A 20,891-nucleotide genomic window follows, 5' to 3' on the forward strand; every position below is an offset into this window, starting at 1 on the left:
AGTGCCGAAACAGTTAACGCATATCCGTACATATCGTAATTTCATCAAACGAACCGAGGCTTTTGGGAACAGCGTAAAAAATTATTTTGGTAGGTGCCTGTTTCGTAAAATATTGAGTGTCTAGACCCGTGGAGTTCCCTAACAATAAACGAATGCCAATACATGCGGTACCTTCTCCTGGAGGAGCTCGTCAACACGTTAACGGAATTTAAAGCACCGAGCTCAACCAAAGACTTATATCGCTGCCCATTGCTATTTCGTCTCATGTTTGCTGTTTCTTTAATTAATTAATTTATTTATTATCGTTTGCTTACCGTAAGAGGCGTCAGTTGCAGCGTAACGCACCTCGAAGGAAAGGGCGACTGATCTGAAAAGAGAAGAGCGCGGATTTTTTTTTTTTTCGCTCTTTGTGCTCGATAGAGAAACGATTCAGCCATAACAGTACCACGGCGATATCAGCCAACGGCTTCAAAAATAGCGCATACTTTAACAACGCACCAACCGAAAGTTTTTCAAAAAAAAAACGAGCCGTGTTGGAGGAGACCACGCTCTCACCCTGTTCTAACAATGATTTGGCATAGGAAAGATGGGCTGAACACTTCGTTGCTATCCCTTGAGCTGGCGTTTATTTTTATTTTTTCTTCCGTAGTTGGTGCTTACGGGTTCTCGCTAAAAGAGAGAGAGAGAGAGAGAGAGAGAGAGAGCGAACACCCGAGCGCATTTTATGCGCAACACAAAAGCGTCGCTGCGCTGTTTTCTGCGTTCGTTTCCTGTTTCCTTGCCAAACAAAACAATTATGAATCCTAAATGTGATAGCCGCGCTTTTACGACACACTTCGTCAGCTCAACGAGCTTAATCTCGTACAAGAATTATCGAAGCACTGGTTATCGATTCACCATCTTCATATTATTGGTGCTATATGCTCCATATAGTTTCTTCATTTGCGAGAAGAATCGAATACCTAAATGCCACCGAGCAGTCTTTCTCATTCTTTACGCAGAAGACGTTCTATATATATATATATATATATATATATATATATATATATATATATTGAAACACGTTCCGTGGTAACGTTCCGTGTTGACAAGTGCTTGTCGACGTAGCCAACCTTCTAAAATTCAAAGCACACCAATCTGGTCTCAATAAAGAGGTCCTGACACCTTTATAGCCTCGATCACAGGTGGTCGTTTCTGATGTCAATGCTATTGAAGCCATACACTGCAATCTCTAATTTAAATTTAATGGAAGCCAAGAAAAAAAGAAAACTTTGCCTGAGCCACCAAGGATTGTAAAATAAGATAAGAAATGGCGGTGGTGCATTGTGCCCACAACTAGACAGCACCAACTATTTTTCTCGGCGCACCAGTGTTTGCCAATCGATTCATCGCCTATAGTGCCTCCGGCGACATATACCAAAAAAAAAAAAAAAAGTGTGTCGTACCAATTACGAGCGTAGGGCCAAATTTTAAAGCGCAATGTCACGCATTTTTCTGAAGTGTTACTTGAACAGGCTCTTCTTTGGTTACTCCCGGGAAGAGATCTCACCTACTTTGCTGTTTTTATTCTTTGGAATCTTCCATTCGTTAGCTAATTGAAATGGGCCATTCCTTCAGGCTACAACATTGAGTGAAGTCTGGCTGCCCATAACAATGTCCAACATACGCTGTTATTGCTCTTCGCTTTCTTGTTAGTCGTTACGCCGGCCTTCAATTGCTTTATTATTCGAGGAAGAGCGGCGAAAAAGCCATCGAGGCCGCTTCCTCGGCAATATTAATCTCGGTGAGACATACGCCCATGCTGTACAGGTTGTAGCTAGAGAAAAAGAAATGTAGAGGACAAACTGCACGCGGAGAAGGCGAACACGCGAAGGTTGCAAGCTGGCAAAGAGAGAGAGAGAGAAAAAAGAAAGGATAATTTTTTCTGCTTCCTGAGAGCGCGACCGTAGGATAATTTGAGAGAACGAATAAATGCCCCACTACAGAGACCGCTAGGGTAGCGGCGGGAAGAAGCTAACAACATTAAATAAACAAAGACAGTTCGGTCACACGACCGATGAAAATACACACATGCATCATGCATTCATCTCTTCAAACCGAAAAGGAACAAGTTAGTTTGAGACGCCGCAGGCTCTTTCTTTTGTTATGGATATTCGTGTTTAGTTTCTACCATCACAGTCATTGTTTTCGGTGCACACACAGACTTTCGCATCCCTTCCGATGGCAAGGGGTGACACGTTCATTCACCGAGAAGGCCACATGTTTTTCGTTTCTTATTTCTTTTGGAAAACTGAAGCAGCGACGTGCTGTTGCACAAACATACGTGAATTCGTCCACCAATATTTTAGGCGTCATAACCGCGCATCCCTGGCCTTCTTCCTACACCAATTTTAGATTTAATTATATATATATATATATATATATATATATATATATATATACGGAAATAAAGCAAGGCGCAAGAAGAACAGCTGAGCGGAGGTGAAGAACATCAGCTAACAAAAATCAAATTCCACTCGTGTTAGCGACATCAGCGAGCTTGTGAACAGGTCAAAACAAGGATAATGCAGGCAGGCCTAGAGTTATTACTACAAAATTATGCAAACCTTCGTCGGAGAAGCGATAAAAAAGATAACTAAGGAGTAATGTGTTACCGGTGTGTGTATATGTACCAAAATACATAAATTAAGTACTACAGTTTTACGGCACAACCAAACATCGTGAATACTTACGCTACACTCGCGCATCCTCACAAACTCTGCAGACTTCTTGGTGCGCGCGTACATTGCACAGCTTGTCGGGTTTCTTTCATTAATAGCTTCGTAAACGTGCCTGCCCACCGAATACGCCATTAAGAAAACATAGAGAGCATTATGTATACAGCACCGGGATAATGCGGGACACAGGGAGGATAGAAGGGACGAAGACAGTGCGCTACTAGCAACTGCGTGTTTATTGCACATACACATGGCAATACGCGCCCTTTCAGCCATACTTTTGCTTAGCCTTAAAAAGCATATGCAAAGTACGTGAACGAAATCAACTCGCTATTGTTCTCTGTCCTTTTGAACCACTCAGGATACTTCTGCGGTAGGCTCAATTGACTAATTAATAACTATTAATGAGCCAAGGCTTAAAGTACCAAATAAAATGCTAAACTCGCAATAAAGCAGTTGCAGAATAATTACGAGAAACATCCAATCAACATGTTTACATCAATATACTGTAGCGGCTATGATTTTTCCTTGTTCAACGATAGCGCGCGAAATTTGAGAAAAAAAAAAAAAAAAAAACAACAAGTAGTATGGGACTTGGGCGCAGCGACGTTAGTGCCACCTAATAAATGTATAATGAACAATTTGTATTACGCGCAGATTGAAGCGATGGCTGTAAACGCAAGCATTGATTCCGAGACGACAACAATCTTGCCTCGGGTGCATCACCACCCACAGCCACAACCTCCTCGCCTTCTGCGCAGTCTGTCAACGGCGAGAGCACTAATACAGCTTCACGAATTGCTATGTGCGCTTCCCTGCAATCTCGAATTGCCGTCACTTACTGCCTATTCACACACCATGTTTCATGCATCAAAGGTATTTCGTTTGGAGCAACCTTAAGGGCAGCAAGGCCACTGTGTGCACGCGTAGCGACGTGAGTGACGGAGCTCGGCAAAATTAAAGACTGAGCAGTTGTCTTCATAGAAACGAATCTGTTGGATGTATCTCAGTACGCGTTAAAACTTATCAAGTGAAACTTTAGCGCCTCAATCAATACTGCAAAATATACTTAATTAACATGGCTTAATTAATCAGTCAAGCTCTTTGCAAAAATGACTTTGGTTACTCAAGAAGAAAGTTAGCCCTGCTGTGTCTGTCACTCCTTTCGTCATTAGTCCTTTAGTTTAACTTGGTTGACTCTCTTACATATATATATATATATATATATATATATATATATATATACAGCCCAGCGCCCAAAGAAAGTTGTACCAGCTTTCTAGACCTGGCAGAAATGCCAACTGTGCTGTCTGCCCGTCACTATCACTGTCAGGCGAACATATAAAAAACAGAATAATAAATAGAAGGAATAGCTTACAGTTTCTCTTTAAAATAGGCATCAATGTAATCTGTGAGATTAAAATATTGCGTCATGCAGTAAAATGTTTTATTTCTGCGTACGTGAATAAACCCTCCAATGTTAGTCTAGCGCTGCGTCTTTCGTCACTTGTGCCCCTCCTGCGTACCGTACTAGCGTCATACGGTGGATAATGAAGTACCAGCCAGCCCAAAAGCCAGTTCTTAAAGAGATTGCCGAGGCATAGAGCGCACATTCTAGCAAGAAATAACATTATTATGAAACGGCCAATGGAAACTTATCATGGGCGAGATCACATTGCAATCCACGGCGCCTACGTGCACCTAGAAGCTTGCCGTACGTTTACGAAACGAGAGAATCCGGAAAATGAGAAGGTGCGTCGGCTTGTTATTTTGTATATCTGCGTCAGCCTTTCGTCGAAAGTGCAGCGGCACTCTAGTCAGACAGAAGCAGTCGCGCTTTCGAGGAGTTACCGAATTACACGTCCCTTACTGCATGCAGGCTCGTACCAGCAGTCGCGGGCGAGGTTTACTGCGTGTACACCAAGTAGAAGACGAAGAAGCAGGCAGACAGCAAGAGAGAGCGAGGGAGAGGCAGCAGATGAGAAAAGATGAGACGCGCCAGCTCCGTGGTCCCCATGAGGATGCCAAGAGAGGGAGAAAAAAAAAAAAACGCTCATTTTACTCGGTGTTGCGTATATGCAACGAGTAAGGTTTCTTTTTGTCTGGCGACGGGCTCCACTGCAAGACGTGCGTGGAGAACCGGAGCCCATTCGGTTTGAGCCCAAATCAGCGGTTGGGTGCACGGTTACTTCCATGTGGTAAGCCGGCGCTGCCGTTCTTCCAAGCCTAGCGAAACTAACTATACGTGTAGTTCTTGCTTGCCTCACACCTCCGGCGGCGCTTTATTCGAGTCGCACGCGTGATGCGTTTTATTCGGGTCTATAGCGGGGCTGCCCACCGCAGCTGGCATGGTCCACCGCGCGCAGAGAGAAGCGGACAGTGAGGGCCTATGGCTCCTTCCCAAAATGGGCTCCCTGCAGCCAGGAGCAGGAACAATTTTATCTCGGTGGTCGGCGCGTCGTCGCATCGGCCCGTAAACTACGTGCACCACGAAGAATGCACCAACGAACAAAGCCCACAGACCTCGTGGCTCTCGGGTGTGAGAGCGTGGTTGCGTACTGCCGAGGAAACGCGGGCCGTCATTCGTGTACAGCCCACGCCTGCCGTAGAGGCACAGGGAGAAGATAGTGAGCTCATGCTCGGACTCTGGCCGAGAGGACTGAGGGGCCTCTCTCACCGCAATCAGCGGCGGTTCGTGGACTCTGCTCTACGCCATTCGCACTATGTAAAAAAGCTAAAGGGAGCTGCCGAAGCTCAGAATGAAGAAATAACGTAAACGATGAAGGCGTACGACGAAGCCGCGCACTTGATAAGACAGGAAAACAGCTGCTTACTAAAGCCCCGAGGGAAAAAAAAAAAAAAAAAAACAGAGTAATGCAATGGATGAGGTCGCAAGGAAGTAAACACAGCCCAAATAGAACGCCATGCTATAAGTATATCATTACAAATTCTAAAAGCGGCAGCCGCCTCCGAAAAGAAAGCTCTTAAGTTCTTCGGATAAACGAGGTCAGTGATGGCGACACTAACAAGAGCTGCGCCAATTCTTTTGAACAAATGTGTCTTGGTAATTTTCCTTACTGTCTTACTATCTTATTGGTTAAATTTGTTAAACCAATGGCCCGTAATGGCTGGCGAAAAGAGCTCTTTCGGGGTACCAAAATACATTACTTCCAAGCAACTATGTTCTATAGCCCTGCGCCTGACTTCTCACTACCAACTTCTGCTATTTTTTCTCTCTCTTTTACGGCCATTGTGTTGCGCTATAGGTCAGCCATGCTGCTCAAAATACCAAATCCTTACCCACATCGCCAAACAGGCTTCGAGCCACCATTATATATCTATTATTTTTTCTCTCCCCAAATACCAAAACATTTCGAAAAAAAAAAAATCGTGTTATTTTCCGAACCCATTGTCAAACACACTTAATAAAAACATGTACTACTACTACAACATCGAAATAAATAAAAGGAAGGAACGCAAATGCAACCCTCATACAATAGGTATGATTATTTTAAGCAGCTATGAACTCTTCGCACGCACGGGTATAGTGACTATTGATTTTTACACAACAAAAAACTACAAATAGAAGTACCTGTCGTGGAACAAGTGCAACCCACACGTAATATACGCAACAGTGGTCTTCTCTTTAGATCGGTTTAACGCTACACAAGTAGGGTGGGAGTGACAAAGGGCAACGAAGTGCCGCTAACTTCCTGCATTTTTTTCAAATTTTTGCAGCACTTCATTTCGTTTTCATTTTACAATGACGACAAGGTGTGCCTGTTACAATATTGTGGACAATAAAAGAAAAACTATGAAAAATCCGGATGACTTCACGAAACAGAAATCCGATGAAGACGAGTTCCTCCATGAGAACTAAGAGAAACAACAAACTTGTTAAACTTCAGCCTCCCACTCGAGAGCACCACTCTTGTCTACTTATTGCTGAAAAAGAACGGTGGTAGATGCCGGAAAGAATACAGTGAGCCGTATATATTAGCGGTAACTATAACTTGCGAAGACTAATCCCGCGTGCTGCATTACAGCACCGTATTGCCCAGCGCTATCTATGCAACAAGCAGCACTCCAATGTAAACTTGCTTTTTGTCAAGGTACTTTCACTTCGTTCAGTGCGCTGATGACGTCGTTAAGATCAAGTACGACTGTACCATCGGCCGTGTTTTGGAGCCCGAAGTATGAACAAAAATTAGGTGCATTTTGCTAGACAGAAAGAAGTTTGGTGGATATTTAAGTTGTATAGAGCAGCGTAGGGAATTTTGCCCACGTCCTCATTTTCGCCAAGCAGACGAAAGAGCCTGAAAGCACACGGGGCATTCGCGATTTGTAAGCCCTCTGGGGAGGCGCCCATCAAGGATGTCCTGCGAAGAGGAAAAAAAAAACTAGTTCTAGGTGGATGGACACCTGCTTATGCTGATTTCGTTTTGAATTCAGTGATACACTATGGCGCAGGTTTTCTTTCTTTTTTTTGCAAATCTTCCCATGCCATCTTGTGTGGAAGTCCTTCGATGCAGCGAGCAAGGGACAAAGTATCCCTTCACATCTATAAAAACTAGCACAGAAAGAGCCAAGTTTGCTTTCACTAGGAGTAGGGCTCGGTTTACTAGGCTTCCTTCTTTCATGAAGACATCATGCGACCATGATCGATGTGGACAAAAGGGGTCGTATGCTCCGCAATAAAATACAGAACACCGCATCATAATGCCGGTGTCTGCATACTGAAACAGATCGAAAGAAGAGAGCGCCGACGAAAGGCACTGCAACCGGCAACGGGTATTGCGCAACGAAGCGCTCTCCAGCGCTGAGCAAAACTGAAAACACCGATCAATCACCGGCTTACCAAGAAGGCAGCTCGTTGTCATTTTGAATTGCTCGGGAAATTTGGATGGGAGGTTTACGTGCTCAAGGGGCTAAACCAAATAGAAGCCACAGTTCTATATATATGTTCGTAGAATGCTAATCACAACGGTGCGCATTGCTGCTTTCCCGGCCGTGGCAGTCGTATAGAGCGACGGTGGCGAGCTGCAAGAGCGCCAGTAAGCCTAGATTTCTGTGCACACTAAAGAACCATAGGCAGTCAAAGTTACCCAGGAGTCTTTTCTTCCACCGGGCGAAGACGAAGTGTCTGCGAGCCAGAATGCTATTTTCTCTAGCTTAGCTCTTTTCTCTAGCTTAGGCAACTACGACTGTGACGCTTGCTCTCATTGCAGCCCGCCTGAAGCGGCAGGTCGCACTTTTTTTTTAATCCAGCGGCCGTGCAAGAGGCGAGGAGCATGCTCAAGTGGAGAGGGTTTCGATGGGGCCGAGCCGGCACTGTGACATAGATGACCACATGAGGAGGCTGGTGCCACCGTCTGCGATTGGTCCGCTTCCCCTAACTTAGCTTGCGGTGGTTGGTCCAAAATCGCGGCGGCGTGCAACGGAGGGTAAAAATGCCGTTAAGACAGATCCTCAGCAAAGAACAGTTAGCAGAGCGATGTCGTATACGTGCCGAAAGGGCTCAATAACGTTATATTTCCACACAATTTTTGTTATTATACGCAAATTAATCCATGCTCTCCGGCAGCTCCGAGTAGCCAGTGCCAGATCGATCGGCGGCCAGCCATGTTCCATTATTTTCGGAACGGGGCAGTTTCCGGCTATTCAGAAAAACAAAATCAGTTTCGCTCGGCATATTAATGCATCTTTAACGCCACTTGGCTGCAGTGAGTTTTCGCGGTCTTGTAATGTTGCGTGACAGACGGGCGAAATGGGCGAAACCCGAAAAACTTTGACCAATAGCAGAGGGCTAATGGCGAAAAAGGCGTCGAATCAGAAATAATTATCTTTATTTCGTTCGGTCGAATCACGCATAATCGGTGTGCACATCTCATATCAGATGGGGCGTTTTCGCGGTTTCCGTGACGTTGCGTAACAGACAGGCGAAGTGGGGGTGACCCGAAAATGTTTTGACCAGAGGGCTGATTGCAGAAATGGAAAAGAAAAGTTTAGATAGCTTTACCTTATAGCGCCCACGATACGACTTCGCACCATATAAAGCGACTGGCATGTCAGGAAAGTTCCGCATAAGTCATAAGTTCTTATGAGCGCCATTTCATTCGAATGTTTATGAGCTAAAACATAATGGCCTTGCAGGGTTGTGCACATCTTTCCTGTAAATTTAGTCAACTTACAACATGACATTCGTAAAAAGTAGGATCACTTGGCGATAGCAGGTCGAGAGATCATAAGTCATGAAGTAACGCTGATAACGCAAGTGCGTGCGTAACGACGGCTTTGGATTAATGCAAAAAAAAAAATGTTAAACTGCAGCGCATAACCGCGGAACATAATTCACAGAGAATATGTCATAACGCTCTAGTTTTGATCCAGAATCCTTCTCGTTTAGAAAATTTCTTTTGAGGGGTTAACTGCGCGCGTTTGCAGTTAAATTGTTGAATATGGTCATAATATTTTTATCTAATGAGGCCGTTTGTCCAGAGCAGACAATCTATCGCGTAATTTTTTTCGATGCTGAGCATGAATACTGCAGTGCAACAAGAGGTGTTCAATTTATTTTGATCCCGGGCAAATGCTAATCACGTTAAAAAATCCCCGAATGACAACATAAACGGTGGCGTACCAGGCAGAAGTCGAGTTAAATAACCGAAGTAGGAGAAAGCTAACTTTTAGTAGCAACTGCTTGATTTGGGCGTGTTGGTTCATCTTGAATATAACTTGAAGCAACATGAAGGAACGAGGACATGAACGAGAAAACAACCACGACGGGAAGTCGGTGTTTTCGTGTTTGATTTCTTGCTCATGTCCTCGTCCCGTCGCGCTGCATGCTTCAAGTTATATTCAAACCTAACTTCTTTCAGAAGTATTACCACTAGGATTCACTCAGTTCTTGCATTGTTCCTTTATTCTTGTAGTTTTAATTCTTTTTTTTAATGCGTAGCCAATTTGTTGTATATGCAGCGCCTTTTTCATATTGAAAAAGAAAGGAAAGAACGAAAGAAAAAAAAAAGCGTCAGGTTCTTAGATGTTTGACAAGTCCCAGAGAATAAAAAGAAGAAAAATGCGAAGACGACGCATTATTCTTTTCATCTCTGCGCGAGCTACCCAAAAGGCAGAATTTATTGAGTCACCGCTAGGCAGGCGCCCCAGCGCGAGGAAGGCGTGCCCCTGGCAACCTGGTGACCTTCCCTTGAGCTGAGCTGAACCACTGGCGGACGGTGTCGCCGACGGAAGCCACTGGCTGGCGGGAGGTAGGCACGCAAAGCAATTTCCAGATACCGGCGTCGGCACAGGTCTCTCGAACGTCAGCCTCGCTCGGAAAATCGACCAATGACAGGCCACTGACGGCCAGCGCCTGCGGCTAGTTTTTACATAGCCAAAGAAAGAAAAGACGAAGGAATCAAGTTCTCGCAAACGGCGTGTAGGCTAAGATGCTCCAGCCAATCGAAGACGACCGTTGCAACTTCTTTTTGTGCCTGCCTGGCGATCTGTCTAATATCATAGTAGATGGCCGCGATCTTATGGCGCACTTTTCGACAGTAGTTTCGTCAGAACCGCATATTTACCGGAAGAATTCGGCTCAGTTGAGGCACTATATCGGTAGATCGGACCGTGCGGTGGATTGAGGGGACGGTGGTGGGGAGTGGTAGAACTTTCGGTCTAGACGGAAGGGCACCGCTGACAAAACGCTTCCTGACGTTTGCGGCTGCAGGGATCTGTGATGCGTTGCGAGATATTCGAGGGGAAAGACTTACGAAGGAGAAATTTCCCATAGCCTCGAGGAATTTCGTCGATGATGCGAAGGGTGACGGCGACACGATGATGCCTTCCTGTTGACACAGAGCGCCACACGGCGATATGCACCTTCGCAATTCAAAAGAACAAGAAAGAGAGAGAGAAAAGGGAAAGCGGCATGATTTGCTGCCATGCGCGCGTTGCGAAATGAAGTGCATGCAAGGACAGCACCAACAGCACCAAGTCCGTTTATCTGTCTTTTTTTTTTCATCGTTATTAGACCACGAGGTTTGCTCTAAGTTTCACGGGCAGATCTGTCATGCAGAGGCAGGCGAAGCGTGTCACCTCACGGTCATCATTGCATAATGGCTGCATCGAAGCACTGCGTGAACGTTGTGATGTAGTTAGACACCTCATGGAACTGCGTCATGCCTTGAACACGGCATTAGGCATTGAAAATGTCGACGTTTCTTTGCATCTAGACTATAGTGCAAGAAAGCCGCGCGTCGTTTGTTTCAAATGCTATTTGTCGATTGCAAGAAGAAGAGTGGCAAAGAGAGAGAGAGCAAGAGCCCGCAGTAACCTAGATGAACTGCACCGTTTACGGTTCACACCTTGTGGGATTAGTTTACATCACGAAGAAAATAGCCTAACTCATACCTGCTAGTCCTTCCTGCTGTCGTAATCTCCAAGCCTAATTGTTCGGATCTGCGAAGCACAGAGAGAGAGAGACAGAAAGGCACTGTTTAATTAAAGCTGGAAAAGTTAGCCCAGCTGTTAAGCTTCACATGCTAGCTCAAATGTATAGAGCGAAAAAAAAAAAAAGTACTCCAGTACTACGCATGTGCTCGAAACACACAGACCAACTAAGTCAAGTTTTCTGTTTTTCTTTTTCTTTCTTTTTTTCTTTGCAGAACCTGATTTAGCCATGTGTCCTGCAAGCGCAAGAAACGCATCCGTGTAATGTACAATGCAGATAGCGCACTTTCAATGCTGTAAACGTTCTGCAGTTAAGATTCATTTCCCAAAGTATTTTAATAGCAAGCCTTATTAAAATCGTTCGAATCTTTCCACGTTACAGCACGGCGATGAAGGCGTTATGCACCCGTTGTTACAGAAACTGGACCAGTCGGCGACTGTCAGAGCAAAAGATACTAGAACAGTGGTCACAACGGCCATGCGTGCTAAAGGCAGCCAGAGCGCTAGTTCGCTTCGTGCGGTCTACGGGCCTGCAAAATAGACTGTGACAGTGACGTGTACCGCTTCGATTTTGTGCGCCGATTCTAGTTTCTCTACTCTTCTTCTTATGTCTTTAAATCTCCTTTTCCCCAGTGCAGAGTAGCAAACCAGACTTTTTCTGGATAACCTCCTTGCTTTTCCTTTGTGTCTCTCTCCCCATTCGAATACCGAAGTGCATGAAAATGAAAGTTACACGGAGCAGGCCCCTGTAAATATCGCACGCGCGGCACAGTGGCGTACTGGTTAACTATTTTTTTACAGAAAATGATTTTCATAGTGAGAGAGAGAGCGGGAGAACAAGGAAAGCAGGGAGGTTAACCAGACAGACAACCGGTTGCCTACCCTGCATTGGGGAAAGAGAAAGTGAGAGAGAGTTCACACGTGCAGTAGCAGGCACACGGTCTCTATAAAGCGTCTTATCAGGTCAGTTGATTTCAAGGAAGTGATTAAAGCGTCTGGCTTTCTCGGTTGATGATGGGTGATGCCATGCACTCAGGATATTCGTAGGATATTTTCGTAGAAGGTCGTTGCACGAATGCGATGGTATGCATGCACAATGGTGTCGACGCCACGTAGCTTGTGGATGTCATAATTAGGGTCTAAACAACGATGGAAACAAACCGAGGTGCAGGCTATATATATAGTGGGTTACCTTGACTGCATAGTTTAGCGGTGGCTTTTTAAACGTTCTAACATCCTCGCTTCTCATGTCGCTAAATGAAATTACTTGGCCAATTTTAACAGTCTTCCCTTAAAAGCATAATCACACAATCTTGAAGTTAAAGTGGAGTGTTAGCGCCTTATTTTCGCACGGCACTAATCAACATGCGCTGTGCTACTGCCAGCCACTCTTTTATTGATGCGTCAGTCAGATATTTTTTTTCTTTTGACATTATATTTAATACCACGCTGGAGAAAAAAGCATAGAAGTACAAAGCTAATATTTTCAGTAATTCTCTATACTATCATGCTTCGTTGGATTATGGAGAGTATGCATTTGTTAAAACAACAATAACAACATAGAAGCAAATTCAAACAAGCCCAGTGAGGAGAGAAAGAGAGAACGAGACAGAGAGAAAGCAGGCAGAGGAAATGTAGGGCGGATTGTATTATAATGTATTATATTGTGGATTGTATTATATTACTATACATTGAGCCTCAGTATAGGCCGTGTATCCTAATCTATGCCCGAGTACAAGATACGACACGGCCAATTATCAGTTCGAATAACAAAAGATTGAGAGAGATCCGTGCTCCTATGTCGGAATCTTCGTCAGAAATAACGCAAGAGAAATGGATTTGTATGGGAATAATCTCCCCCCCCCCCCAAAAAAAAAAAAAAACTGCTCCAGATTTCACTATTTATTTGTTTGTTTGTTTGTTTGTTTGTTTGTTTGTTTACTTCAGATACCTCACAGACTCCCGAAGGAGTATTGCGGGAGGGGGGCGCTACAGATAACAATTGCGGAGCAGAAAACCTGCTATGCAGTTACATAAATATGAACACAACGGGAATCAAATAATAAACAAAGAACCTGAAATAAATAAAAACAAAGAAAGGTAAATGAACAGTTGTGAGCTCATCAGCATACAGTAAACAGACAAACTTAGCACAAATGCTACATAAATACATAACAACAAAGTCAAGAACTACAAAACTAAAAGAAATGCTGGTTGTTAGCTAAGCAAGTCAAATATTGCGCTGTTTTTTTGTTTTTTTTGTCTGAAGGTTACTGGGTCGTTAATGTCAACAGTGTTATCAGGAAGACCATTTTAAAGAGCAATAGCACGTGGCAAAGCAGAGCAGTTGAATGCATCGGTGTGACCGAAGATGCGCTGGAAACAGATGATTGTGCCTACGTCTTCATGTGCGGGAGGGACGAACGAGTGGTAAAGTAGATGGGTGTACATTATGCATGATTGTCTGCAGAAGACAAAGCAACGCTATATTCCTGCATGATTCCAAAGATGAAAGCAACAACGACAACTTGATGTTAGTTACACTCGAAAATGGGCTACGAGTTTTCCTGCCTTTCATCAAAGCAATGATTTTTTCTGTTCATGAAACATTTAAACGAAACCAGAGACGCCATATGCATTTTACATAACACTGCGTAAAAAAATTCAGTATGCAAAAACCAACAATAAAACTAAGAACAATGACTGTTCTCCTTACAAAAGTTTATGCACGTGGGTCTCCACGCAGAAATGCATTGCTGCTGTTTAGCGACATTTTCTAAAAGCGTGTTGGATATTTCCTCTTCAAAGAATTATCGCAATACACTGGTCATAGAAAACTTGAAGATACCTTTTTACTTTTTTACAGTAGTATACGCCATCTATTGTCATGTGGTTAGCTTTCTTTCGCAAGAAGCATCCACCGAATCCAAGAAGTAGCCATGTTTGGGTTTCAGGGCTGGCGAGTTTTTCAAATGTTGTTCACAGCGACAAGACAACGCTTGTCAACCGGCGTGCGCAATCGTCAGAACGTAGATACGTGGTGGTCAATAAGTCTCTCGCGGTACACCCTTCAAAAGGGACACTCCAAACTTGCGTCGTGGAGACGATCTAGCTACTCGCTCTATTTCCTTTCGACTTTCGTTTCTTCTTTAAGCAGATATTTGTTTTAACTTCAAGAGGTATGCCTTATCCGCTATTGCCTCGGTCGCTTTTTGCGCAACCAGGGGAATCGGACCTTCCACATCACTTGCCTTTGTCGCAGGCGCTTACGCAAACGCGACATGTGCGACTCAATCTATTATTAAGCTTGGTAGTGTCGCTTACTCCTTCGCCTACGCCTTTGTGACAATGTGCATGCAAAACAGCAGATAGGAATGTTATGTAACGGGCGGAATGCGTTACGAGTCCCTGAAGCGCCATAGCGAGCGCGGCGTACACGCGCTGTTTGTTGTTACGTGGCACGTATACTTCCTTGTTATCTTTTACTTACTATTACTTCCGCGCGGTCATGTTGCGGCTAACCGTGCGGGAAATCAGACTAACGTATTGGATGCTTAGCCGGCAAGGGGTCTATATTTCAATTCCCTTATTTAGACAGTTAGTTTTCGTTCCTTTGGAAAACATGTCTCAGCTCTAAGAGCTGCGGCGCGCCTTCCGAATTCCGGTAATCGAGAGTTTTGCAAACAACGGCCGCTGCGTTGCTATGCTATGAGTTAACACGCTACCAGCTGCCCTGCATGACAGCGGTTGCAAATTCTCTGGTAACAGTAGCCGTAAACCTCCGTGTTCCTACAGCAAGCTTGTCAAGAACCGCAGGCTACTCCAAAGCACAAAAGTTACATAGAACAACGTTTTACGACTGCCGGGGTCTACAGGAGACGCATCGGTTACTGAAAAAGTACGTCGCGAAGCACGACTTTCACACTGCGTTGTCTGCACTCTGCGTTATGGCTTCATTGTCTACAAATAAATATGCGTTTCCTAAGCGCAAAATTCTTTGTGATCACTTTAACATGTATCAGTTTGGTTGTGATCACTTTAACATGTATCAGTATTAAGTGTATGAACGCTGGCATAATCGTGTAACATGAAGCCCGGTTTGCGGTTTGATGTACCACTGTTCAGCATCTCAAACTGCTGCAATTTTCACGCCGATACCTTGGCTGGTTCTCGCGCAGCAAGAGATCGAACACTGAGCTGTGAAAAGGAACATTCCAGGAGACTTTCGCCACTGCAGGAGAGCCGCTTCTGTGACCAGCAGGCTGTACAAAGGACGAAAAAAAAAATAGAAAGGAGAGCTACCACGGAGAAGGATATGACTGGTAGCTTTCCACGGCGCATCATTATTTAACGTCTAACATACCAAACACAATTAATTAATTATGAAACTTTTACAGGAGAAGGCAAAGGTTCGGTGTGCTGCCCTGGTCAGTACATATACAGTGCATTATGCTGCAATGCTCGGATATTCGCCATAGTGTGTTAGCAGCGAACCGGAAGATCTCCTGGTTAACGTCCCTGCCTTTTATCTCTTCTACCTCCCTCTCTCTATTTCGTGTCCACCCTAAGGCAAAGCCACCTCTCAAGCGACGAAGTAAGCAGTTCCACTGCATTATATAAGCGCAGGAAATGTCGTATAACCATCGCTTGGAACGAGAGGCACGCAGAGAAAGTAATGCGGCATGACAAAAAAAAAAAAAAAAAAATACCGCGTCCCATTCCTTGAAGTACCGAGTGCCAGCGCGGGAGAGTTCTGTCGATGGGAGTGTTTAAAAGATATTTACACTAACCGGTAGTTCCACCGTCCCCGAAAGCGGAGCGAACTAAAATGGGGCAGAAGAACGGAAAAAAAAGGCAGCTCAACCAGGGCCATCGGACATCGGCTCATTGTTCGTTCAAGAGCTTTAACGACTGCGCTCATTCCACGCTTTAAAGCAAATAATAATAATAATAATAATAATAATAATAATAATAATAATAATAATAATAATAATAATAATAATAATAATAATAATAATAATAATAATAATAATAATAATAATAATTTGGACAAGAAGCTCGTGTTTTCGAGATGAAAGGCTTCGTCAAGAGGCGTTTTAACGAGCCCGCGCGAGCCGGGGCTCATCAGCCACTGTGCAAACGGAAGCGCGCGTCTCCAGCATAGGCAGGGCGTACCGGACCACGCGTGCAGGCTCTCGCGGGATGGCAAGGGTGCGAGATGCGCGGGCACGCCATGGGCGCAACCGCCGCGCGCCCCTGCGCGGCCGCCATATTCTCCCTTTGGGCACACGCGCACGCCGCCGCAGGAACCACTTAGCGTGCCGTTCCCGGTTCGCGTCTTCGCGTGAGTCTCGGCCATGGGCTGCGTGTGGCCACGCCGGAGAGCGATGCATTCGAGATGAAAGTTTCGCGAAAAATTCGCTGATGTGGAGGGAGATGCCCGGAGATACAGTCGCGCAGTTCTTTCGTGGCGCGGCGCGCTCTCGAGAAGGAGCGAGGCGGTTCTTCTTTGATCTCCCGAAAGCCTCCGAGGGGGCCAAGTGCGCTGAGGGCTATAAATTCCTCGGGGGCACGGCTCGCCCAACGACCGATGACGGCGGAGAGGCGATGCACGAAAAGGCCATGCGCGTGCTGACTTTGATGGTAGTACGGCGGCGACAGAGAAAGTATCTCGGAGAAATGAATATTCGTGGCGTACATCCGTAATACTCCAATATGGCTGTGTTCTCGATGATGGCAAGCGCAAAAAGGCGCAGGCTCGCAATGAAAGCACGAGCTAGGGGCGTTTGAGCATGAAAGTGTGCTTTTAACGCGATAGCGTTAAGAGCCCCATGTCGCAGAAAATCAGGTGTCGGTGTCGGCGGGGATGTGGGAGTCCGTGGCGAAGAAAATCATCCCCAACCACCCCGACCCCCGGCCGCGCAGGCCTTCCGCGTGGCGCAAGGTGTTCGTGAACAAAAATTGAATTTCTCACAATGAAATCGGTCAGAAAAGTGGTAAAGTACGACTTAACCACAACTTGTAGGCATGGTGGCGTCGGATTGTAATTTGAATCTACGAGAAAACATAATTCTGTCACGAGGAAACTAAAACAGAAACCCCCTTTCCAGCATTTCTACCATACCAAGAGCGGCGCGCTCGGATAGGTTAGTTGCGAAATTCATATCCAGATGGAGCTCGCATCCTCGGCAGGTCAAATTGGGACTTCGCTTGAATGCGTTTTGGACACGCGCGCGTCGGAGCAATTGCAAACAATTATAAAATAATAAAAATAAGGTACTAGGGCCTTCAAATTTTAATATAAGACGACTTATACTGCCTCTAGAAAAACGAGTTCCCAGCAATGTATTTCTGTTCAAAAGTGAAGCCGCCTTTAAGGGGATTGGTGTAAGCTTGGTCTTTGTAAGCTGGCTTTCCCACTTCCATTCTTGCAGTAAAACCTACTCAAAGAAAAATGCGATGCGAACGGGGCCCGATAACACTATCGCGTTCCACTCTTAAAGGCGAAGCTTAAGCGCCCTCCAATGTTTTCAGCGTTGTTTCTGATTCGCTCATAAAACAATATTTTTTATCATTCTTGGACTTCTAATGCACCGGTAGCAATCGCTAAGCTTTGTCGGCACAATAACTAAGATGACCTTAATGGCGGAATTTATTCACCATACAGCTATATTCATTGCGCTTGGTATTGTGCGCATGCCTGGAATCTGCGAGCCAAGTTCTGTACTTATTTTATACACTAAGCAGACGGCTCGCTTACTCACACCATCACCTCGGGCATAACTTAAACAGTATGACTGGGCTAAATGCAGTCACATTTCCGCAGCAAAGTTAATATACTGACACGTATGAACAGCACTGAGTAGTAACTTTCTTGCATCGTTATACTTTTGGTCTGGCTTGTGAACTGTTTGGTTACTGCCATAGACGTTCTTGTGCAGAGTAGCCAACCGGACGCTTAATCTGGTCAACCTCTCTGCCTTTCACCTTTTGTTTTCCCTCTTCCTCCTCCTCCACTGCGCGAACATTAAATAATTTTGACGCATCTTACAGTTAATTTTTTATAGTAAAAACAACGTCAAGGCTCTGAAGGGGACACGTCTCGTGTGTTGGTAAAAACATGAAAGAAATTCCACAGTCGCATAAGGGCTAGCTTTTAACTAATCGCTTTATTTGGTCGGATACCTATGGCTCGACGTACTTTTACAAGCACTGGCTATTTTTAGCAGTCTGCTGCGGAGCTTACATCTTTATATTTACCCTTAAAATGCGATAAATCTCTGGGATAATGATAATAATACACAAAGAAGAGAAAGCAGTTGCGCAGGAAGGCGATGAGTATGGGTGCGACGTCCTCGGGAATGGAGTGCTTAAACGGTGTTCTCCCAAGCTATCTGTCTCTTCACGCTTTCGAGGTTTATCCTAGGGCCATAAAACGACGGGATCACTGCCATGCACGGCGTGCCTTGAAACGGGTGATCAATTCAGGCAAATTTCAGCCACTGTGCAAGCACGAGCGAGGCTCTTTGTTCGGTTTGCGGATGCGTGATTATGTGCGCAATAAAATGACTGAAGGTGCCAGGCTAAACGAAAGCAAGTAAGATCGCTGAAGTGCAGTGCTGCATGCTGGATGCCTGTAGATGCGCGCAAAACAAAAACAGACAAGAGAATGCGAGAGATGGAAAGGAGCGAGCGCTATTACTTTCGAGAGCGCATACATAAACTGGAAAAGCTCTTGTAAGGCTTGTGTTCGCGTAAGTGATAACGCATAAAATAACTGCCTCTCCTTGGATAGCAAAAAATACAAGTCTAGCATTGAGTCATAGAAGGAAGATCCGCCTTACGTGTCTAGAAATGTCGACAGCGCATTACCTGAGGCCTTTTTAATGCGGCGTTTTATCGATATTTTTCTACACATGCGGACGTTATAAGGGTGGTAAATAGGATAACACTGAAGATTGTAGCCAACGCGGAGGCAGTTGCATGCTTCGCATTTGTAATTAATACAGACAGTGATGGGAAGCCGTAATGGCGAACTTATTGAAGAGCTTTATGAAGCTCAAGTCTGAGAGCGACGCCATGTACGGTGCATGTTTGCGTCAGCTGCACTGAAACGAAAGGATGAACGTGTGGTGGGTAACACCAGTATATGAGAGTGGTGGACATTTAAAATAAAATTTCCGAAGGAGCCTAATGCTCCTATTTACTTTACATCTGTTTATGCGTATTTTTTCGACCGCTTACTGGTTCCTAAACGATTCAATAGGGTTATTCTGGTCTAGCGAAATATGCTAAATTGAAATTTTAATAATACAAGTATTTGATCGCTTTATTGTACTAGTAACAGAAAGGATGAATTGACAAAATTCCTGTTGACTACATTGTAACTGCCTAGCAATACGGCTGAGACCTGAAGGGTGGCCAGCAAAGGGGGTTAGAGAAATAGGAGTAATTCAGAGAGAGTGGAGATAGGATAGATAGCAGACAGTGAGGAGATGACATAAAATTATGTCCAGATCGCCACTCGTTCCACCATGATTCGCGCGTCAGCCACCCGATAGTCACCGCAATGGTGGAGGCACCGGATGAAAGCGTACGTGGCTGTGGCCGCGACGGCCGATTCGAAAGCAGTTTCTGTTCTTGTTTGGATGAAACAGCGAAAGCTGCCGTACGGATGATCGTCGAGGTAGCGAGTAAACCCTTTTGGCGCAGCGATGACGGTGAACAGAGTAGAGGTGGCGCAGGGCTTTGAGGCACCTTCGCTTCTCGACGAAGGCCTGCGTTCGCTCGGAGGTGAGGGAAGGGCGAGAAAGCAGAGAAGAATTTCCTTGCCTCAAACATTTCTTCTGGACTTTCTGACCTCCTTATACATTTCCTCCTTTTTGTATTCTCTCTCTCTCCCCATCGTATGTCAACTGCACGAAATCCGAACCCTTTCACGCGAAATTGAACCTTATTTGCATGCCACAGAATTACGCAACGACTGCCTGGGCAGTGAGGCGAAGGCGCAAATTGTTGCCTTGAGGTAGCCGCTATGAATAATACGAATACCTGGGCCCGTATACACAAAAACCTCTTACGCTAGAATTGTTCGTAAGAGAAAATTTCAGACAATCCTGATGTTGGACATATCATTAGTAAAGGCCCATGGCAAACAGTACTGGCATGGCGAAAAACATGGAAAACAGTACGAAAAGAACTTTTGTGAAAACCTGACGTATGGACTGGCTGAGGCAGGCAGCCTTACACCAGACGCGAAATTTACAAAGCTTTTTGTTCGCAAGTGGTGGTGTTCGCCTTCGCTGGTCCGTCATCGCGACTGGCGGGAATCTGCCTTTACGAGCAATTGTACCGTAAGAGCCTCGTGTGAATGCGGGCCCAGATCTTCGTTGAAGGCGTGCACGAGGCACGTCGAACGTCTGAAACGCGACGCCCGCATCCCTTTGGCATATGATACGGTCGCCAGACCAAGAAACTGCTGGGCAAACAAAACCGTCATCAGTCACGGGCTACAGCACAGCGTCTTCTCCGGACTCGTTCAGATGAGCTGACGCCATTACGGGTGAATGCCTCATTGAGGCGGATCGGATGGCAAAGGCACACTGGTGCCGCGAGTGTTGTGTTTCACGTGTCATTCATGCGTAGTGTAGGGACCGTCAGCGGTTCCCTCTGTCACCGCAATCACCAGAATGACGAACAGCAGCGGTAATCATGGAGATGTGA

General features: G+C 45.2%; 1 long non-coding RNA gene across 1 annotated transcript in view; it reads right to left on the reverse strand.

The window, feature by feature from the left end:
• Nucleotides 1-314: 314 nt before the first annotated feature.
• LOC119459228 (uncharacterized) overlaps nt 315-20,891 on the reverse strand; it is a 207,059-nt gene continuing 186,482 nt past the window's right edge. The window contains exon 3 of the long non-coding RNA XR_005193588.2: nt 315-367. This is a non-coding gene — a long non-coding RNA (uncharacterized LOC119459228). The remainder of the gene's footprint in view (nt 368-20,891) is intronic.

Source organism: Dermacentor silvarum, chromosome 1 (genome assembly GCF_013339745.2).
Source record: "Dermacentor silvarum isolate Dsil-2018 chromosome 1, BIME_Dsil_1.4, whole genome shotgun sequence".
Lineage (NCBI taxonomy): Eukaryota > Metazoa > Arthropoda > Arachnida > Ixodida > Ixodidae > Dermacentor > Dermacentor silvarum.